The following is a 7,736-nucleotide window of genomic DNA, read 5'->3' as shown; positions in this document are numbered from 1 at the left end:
ATATATATATATATATATGTGTGTGTGTGTGTATATATATATATATATATATATATATATATATATATATATATATATATATATGTATATAGGTTCATAGGAGGTGATTAGGCTAATGGCCCTAGGATCTTTACAAGCCTAGCCATGTAATAACCTGAGTACTCTTATTGACCATAGTTAGATGGCCATTGTTAGCAGTGTGATTCTGTGATTGGCTCTGACTGCCCCTGTCCATGAGGGACATAGGTGCTACCCATGCAATGAATTTATTGTGACCCATCCAGTTTTTAAGGTTGTGCTTGAATAGGGTCATTAAGGAGCTCTGTTCCACGTAGAGCTTATTCCAGAACCGTGTCAATTGTTGGGAGATATATCTGTCTCTCCAGCATGTTCTGTTAATGTCACAGTCTAGGTTGAGATCCCTGGAGTGAGTTATTCTTGTCCCATTTAATTTGCAGATAAGCAGCTTTTATAATATTTATTTATGTGACATTTGTTAACCGGGATAGTCCATCTGAGAAAATGCCCTTTTTCTGTGTAGGCCCAGGGAGAAAGGTTCCACAGTACAAGTAAGCAAGAAAATTTACAAAATTTAAGATGAATACAGTGAAAAATTTACAATAAAACAGTTAAGCAAATGTAGAGAAAGCTCCAAAGTGCAATATAGTAAGAGGCATTATAACACGGAAGAAAAAGCATAGCAAAGAAATATACAATAAAACGTTTGAATGAACTTACATAACACAGTGGGTTATTTTCAGAGGATTAGGTTTCTGATGAAGTTATTTTGACGAAAATGTATGTGGATTTACTTGTACAGTGTTACTGTGCTGCTGTGAGTTCATTTGCTGTGCTGTGCTGCTGTGATTTAGTTTGCTGTGGATTTATTTGTGCTTGTTTCCATTAAAGAAGCTGTCCATTTGCTGAGTTCCGTTTGTGCCTTATTCCAGGTTTATTAGTTTTAATTTTGGGCACTCAGACCACTGTTTTGGGTTATTTATTTTCAGAGGGTAATTGTACAATACAGAGCAGTTAAGTAAGCTATGGTAGTAGGGAAGGGAGAAAGAGAGCGGATGGTGAAAAAAAAGGGTGGGTTCACGTGGGATGATCTGAGACTGTTCTGTAGACCAGACACAGGCTGCATCTCAGCAGCCTGTATGATACAGATTACAGTGACAGTACTTTCAGTCTTTCCATGTATGTCATATTTTGGAGGCCCTGGATTCTCTTGGTTAGAAACCTCTGTGGTTTCTCCAGTTGCTGCAGGTGTCTGGTGAGGTACATACAGTAGGAAGCATTGTACTCAATTAGTGGTCTGATAAGGGTCGAGTATAGCGGAGCTATAACCTCCCTGGTTGTGGATGCAATGCCCTTATTTATGAGATGCACAATGTAGAATGCTTTTCTTACCACTACAGACACATAGTAATCAACATTTAAATTGCTATCAATCTGTGTCTCCAAGTCTCACACCACTGAGTTTAAGCTTAGAGGGGTGATAGCTATATTATAATTAGCATGGGCTACTTCTTTGCCAAATGGGATAATGAGGTATTTGCATTAAGTTTAAGTCTGTGAATTTGGCACCAATCATTTGTCTGTATCAGCCCTTTATGAAATATGTTAACATCACTGGGGATTCTATGATTGCATCCACTTTACAGTCATATGCAAAATTCGGTAAGCCACAGGCCATCTACCTTCACCTGGACTTCAGAGAAATAGATTCCAAACAGTAGAGGGCCCAGCACAGATCCTTGTGGTACCCCACTGGTAACTGGTCTACTGGTGGACGTGGAATCCCCAACTTTGACAATTTGTGTTCTGTCCATGAGCCAGTTTGCTACCCATCTAGTAATGTTGGGTTAATCTCCAGTTTAGAGAGTTTCTCTATTATACCTGAATAGGTGATTGTGTCAAAGGCCTTGGATAAATCTAGATAGGCAATATGTACTGTTTTGCCCTCATCCAGGGCTTTGGTGACATTCTCAAAGAAGTCCACTAGGTTTAATAAGCAAGATCTACCACTGACAAATCCAAACTGGGTGTGTTCAAGGGCTTGAAGGTCACCTGTGTCTGAGTAGCTCCACTAGGTATATTGTTTAGTAAGCAGTCTAGGATGTTATCTGGTCACACAGAGGGCATGTTTTTGGACTTTGGAGAGTGCTTGTATGATCTGTCCTTTGGAGATACCTGGTAGAGGACTGGTGTCAGGAATGCTTTGGGGTATGTTTGGTGGGGACAGGGGGTGAAGTTATTGTCAAATCTGTCAGCTAGCAGGTTGGCAATTTCATCAGGTTCAGTGTGAGTGGTACCATCCACTATAAGTTTGGCACACAGCTGGGCATTCCCTTTTAGGTTTCAGATGTAGCTAAAGAATGTTTTAGCATTGTCTTTATCTAAGGATGCAAATTTAGACTCATAACCAGCCTTAGAGGACTTAACAAGATATCAGATTTACTTGTTCAAACTGTGGAGGGTATTCATCCCCTGTTGAGTAAGTTCCCTCCTGTTCTTAGATATCAGTTTCTTCCTTTTGTTGTATAGCTTATTTATACTTACAGTCTACCAGGGTGGCTTGTTTTTTCAGGAAGACCTGGTTTTGTTCCTGTCAGGTACGGCTGAGTCAATGCATTTGTTTAAGTGTATGTGTATTCCTTTGCATAGGAGTCATTGTTGGGCATATTGGCAGAGGCTTTGAAACTCAATACCATTGCTTAGTAGGCAATAGTATGCTCTGGAGAAAATTTTGAGTTTTTTTACTCCTGTTATGGTGTCAGGTTTGATCTTTACTTCAAACAAGACAGATTTATGGTCTGACCTTACCAGGGAGAGCTACACATAGGGTGCAGTGCAGTGACCGCCCATGTTGGTGAGCACTACATCCAGGACATTTGAGCCCCTTGTGGGGGGTGCAGACCAACTGTTCCAGTGCATTTGAATTAACGAAGTTCAGAACCTCATAGCGATCATGTTTGTGCTCATGTAAGTCACCCAGTTGATGGAAGGATAGTTGAAATCTGTCATGGCCAAGGTGTTTGATTGTATACTGAGTGATATAAATCTAGGTATATATAAAATAGGGTCTATATTAGAACACCGAACATTCAAAATGTTGAGTGTTCTAATATCGAGCCCTAGCAATCGAAAAAAAAAAACATCGAACATTCGGAAAAAATTTTTTCCTAGGGAAAAAATTTGCTGTTCCAAAACATATACACACAACACAAGCACACCAAACAAACAGCAATCCACACACATACACCTAAACTCGTACACCTAACCCTACATTAAACTATACATACACCACTAATTATCCACTTACCTTAACCTAAACCCTAACCCTAAGGTCCGTCACTATCGCACAGTCACCTCACCCGCACCCTAACCCTAACTCACCTAACCTGCCCTAACCCACACGTCTACACAATCGCACACTTACCTGAACCTGTCCTGTAACTTTCCACCAGAGTACTGAAACTACTGAAGCAACAGAAATGGGCAACCGAATTCTTTCCCCTAGGAAAGAATTCGGTTTCCTGTTACTTTGATATTTTCAGTGTTCGCTGAAAAAGGGTCGATATTAGAGCACCCGACATTTCAAATGTTTGGTGTTCTAATATAGACCCTATAAAATATGTTACTGGTGTGGATTTAGACTTTCTAACCATTACATCAGAATTATTTTGTGGCAATGGTGAGATTTAAACCCCATCCATCAGTGACATTATTTGATAACACTGGGGTGGCTATGTTATAAACCACAGATTTATAGTATACAAACAAGCATCATCATCAAAACATGTGTGTACCTTTGTAGCCACTGTATTATGTATACTCCAGTACACATTTACAACATGCATTTTATTGTTTATTAGATTAGCTAGAATACTAGCAAGCTGAACTCTGAGTAATATTCCAAGATGTCAGTGCACAATTGGTCTAAGGGGTGCAAATCAAAAATATTCCCTCCTTCTAATTTAAGCATTGATGCTGATGTAAGTGCTACTAAATGGGAGGATGACGTTCAGTGAAATGAGTATGGAGATAGCCTGGCAGGGACTGTGAAGCATGCGGCGTACAGCGAAAGAATCACAAAATGGTTCCCCAGTGATCTTTAAATGTAGACTGAATTAAAGAAACTAGAGCTTTCTATGAGACAAATGGAGATCAAAGCAGCCAAGAGAGTGAAACCACATGAAGGTGTAGAGGCAGAAAGGAAGGTCAACAAAGATGTGATGTGTGGAGACTGAAGCAGCTTGGAAAATGAAATAGTGAAGCAAATTAAATCTGCTGAGTGGAAGTACAGTGATGAAAGACAGGAATGTCAAGAAAAGAATAAATGTGTGACAACATGAGAAGAAACTCTTGACCCTTTACCAAGGGCATAAGTAGTAGAGGAAGACTCAGCTTACCAAGGACACTACTAAATTATTTTCTATCCATTTAATTTCTCTAAGTCTTTTGGGTTTCCTAAGACCACTGAAGGGAAAGGACCCATTCCTAAGTGAGTGTATGATTAAAGTTCACAATTAGTATTGTTTCAATCTTTGATGTTAGCCAAAATTGCCCAGAACTGACTCCTTCTGTAATTCAAATGGGGTTACATGTATTGGTAACAAATCTACATACGATTATAAACACTTTTGATTAGACTTGCTGCATCTTCTACTACTACTACTGGAATTGTGTGTATATCTTTCCTCCACATTGCTATCATTTCTACCTGCAAATCCTGGAATTTTCTGGCTTTGTGTCCCTCTGTATATAACATACTATAATCACTGGGGTGTAGCAATTTCAATGATCAATGCTACTTTTGTTGTTTTTCCTGTAGTACCATATCTGGTTTTCTCTCATCGATTCTTTGAACTATTGATAATGGCTGATCCCATGTGATATAAACATCATCATTCTTTATAATTCTTTGTGGTTGTTTCCAGTGCTTCTTAACTACTTCAGTAATTGTAGCACTTGCACAACCTCCACTGCAACAGTCTTGCCACATTATTGTGTCTTACGCCACAAAGGCCCTCTGCCATGAGTGTATCACACCACCCACAGGTTCTTTTTCACAGAACCTGCATTTGTCTGTTTCTCCCAGATGTTCAATAGACTTTGTAAACCAGCATGTACATAGTCCAATGCCCTGGATTGCCATTTTTATAGGTTCAAAGGTTCATAGGTATACACTAGGCTAACGACCACCAGGGCCTTTATAAGCCTAGATATGCAACCCAACCCAGTTGTGTCGCTGTGTATTATGGGCATTTATTAGAAAAGGCTATGTTAGTGAGGAGGTTTCTAGAGGTTAAGTGGGGGGTATGCTTGTGCATTACTGAAGGCCTCTGTCTATCAGACATAGGGGACAAACTCAAGCTGAATTTCTGATTTCCCCTCCATTTGTCAAGTTTATGCTTAAACAGGGTAAAGAATGGACTCTATTTCACATGGATGGGGAGCCTGTTCCAGAGCATTGGGAATCCACCATTACACTTGTATCTGTCTTGCCAGCATATTTTATTTACTTCATAAGAAAAAAATTTCATCCTTGGACCTAGTGGTTCTGATGTTCGATTTAAAGATGTGCAAAAGGTCCATCAGAACTGGATTTAAATATGCCTTATATTCCAGGCAGAGATGGCCTCTCAGAAACCTGTAGGAGTCATAGCATAGACATAGGGCTTTAAGGTGATCCTTATAGGACAATGTGTTTATACCCTGGATTCTTCTGGTAAGGAACCTTTGTGGGCATTCCAACTGTTGCATATGTCTGGTCAGGTGCATGCCGAAGGGGGTATTATTCTCAATGATGGTCTAATAAGGATGAATAAAGTGACACTATGACTTCCTTGGACCAGGATGCCATCCCTTTACTTATAAGGTGGGCAACATAGAATGTTTTTCTTACCACCTTGGCCACATGTGGGTTCCCAGATCTCTGACTACTGGGTCACCTTTTAGTGGTGTCTTATCGAAGGAATAATTAGCCTGGGTGGTAGTTTTCCTTAAAGGGACTATAATGCATTTCTTGGCATTGAGACTGTGACTTTGGCACCAGTCATTGGCTGTGTCTGTGTTTGTCTATGTTAGACCCTCTTGTAAAATATTTTTTGTAATGAGAGGAATCTATGATAGCTTCCATTTTGAAGTCATCTGCAAACATGGTCAGCCAAAGGCCCTGAACATGTAGCCTTTACCTCCAAGAATTAGATGCCAAAAAGGAACGTACCCAGCATGGAGTCCTGCAGTACCCCACTGGTGACTGGTCTGTTAGTGGAAGTAGAATCACCAGTCCTGACTTCCTGGGTCCTGTCTGTAAGACAGCTGGCAATCCAGTGAGTTTTGATTTCCTTTCACCCCCTCATTAACCATTCCTGGGTCAAATCATGATTCACACAAGGTAGTTCCAGGAAATCTCTGTAATTACTGTGATATTTATGACTTTTCCACATTTCTTTCATTCTCATCTGATCCTTTTCCTTATATTCTTTCGTTTCATTTGCCGTTTGATTTTTTATCTACTTCTGGTTTGATTTTCATTCCCATGGGATACTGATATGCTTCTGCTAAACTAAGCAGAGAAGTCATCTTAGACTTCTTCTCCACATGTTTAAAAACTTTCACTTTGTTTTGATCTGGCAGGTATGCAGTCTCATGACTGCAGATCTATATTCATAATCAATTTTTTCTTCACAACAAATAATGTATAATCTTAGCATTACACTGATTTTTAGAGATCATTTGATAAGTATGAAGCATTTTTCTTGTTTTCCTGCACAACTGATCCAATACCTTAGGGTCAGTGAATTACCCCAAAAGTGTAAAAGAAGAGGAAGGGCAAATTACTTTATAGTCTGGACTATATTCTTAGATATCAAGGCAGTTTTCAGTATTAATTTGAGTTTTATTTGCATTTGTTCATTTTTATTGCTGAACCTTCATGAATTCCCAAATATTTATACAGTCCCACTTGTTCAAGTTCCTTTATATCACATCCCTCTCTCAGACTGATATTTTCTTGGTGCTGCATTGTTCCTGCTTTAAACGTTGCTTTTGCACATTTATCACGAACAAATGACATTCTTATATTATCTGAGGAAGTTTGACCACTTGCAGTTATACTTTCATCTTTTCATCTGATGAACTACAGTGTTACGTCACCCACAAAACATAGATGAGAAGTCTTTAAGAAAGGTTGCTTTCTGGGATAGAATACAGAGTACAGTGACAGGACTTTGTGTTGGTCCATGTAGGGAATGTTGTTTAGGCCTTGTATCCTTTCAGTAAGGTATCTCTGTGGACATTCCAGTTGTTGCATGTGTCTGGACAAATACATTTCAAGGGGGACATTATACTCAAAGACTGGCTTAATGAGGGCTGAGTAAAGGGGGAAAGTGTCTTCCCTAGATCTTGACAGAATCTCTTTGCTTATAATCTGTGCAATATAGAAAGACTTTGTCATAATAATGGGCACATAAAATAAAATAAAAAATGACCAGTATGTCAGGAACCTTAAACTCCAAGCAAAAGAACACTTTATTACACCAAACAACACGGTTAAGTGCGTTTGTCTCACATTTAAGACATCATCAGAACCGCGGTTGGTCATTTTTTTATTTTATTTTCATTCATTTCTACCTCCACTTTCAGATCTTACTCGGTTTTACTGTTTGTAACAATGGGCACGTTAGTTAAAATTTAGGCCGCTGTCCATATACTTTCCCAAATCCCAA

General features: G+C 39.2%; 1 protein-coding gene across 1 annotated transcript in view; it reads left to right on the top strand.

Moving 5' to 3' along the window:
* The window catches only part of CDC42EP1 (CDC42 effector protein 1), a 496,308-nt gene that overhangs the window by 454,435 nt on the left and 34,137 nt on the right, over nucleotides 1–7,736 (top strand). The window lies entirely within an intron of this gene.

The sequence above is a fragment of the Protopterus annectens genome, chromosome 1.part0 (genome assembly GCF_019279795.1).
Source record: "Protopterus annectens isolate FY-2018-M chromosome 1.part0, PAN1.0, whole genome shotgun sequence".
In the NCBI taxonomy this organism is placed as follows: domain Eukaryota; kingdom Metazoa; phylum Chordata; order Ceratodontiformes; family Protopteridae; genus Protopterus; species Protopterus annectens.
This window is presented reverse-complemented; position numbering and strand designations above follow the sequence as displayed.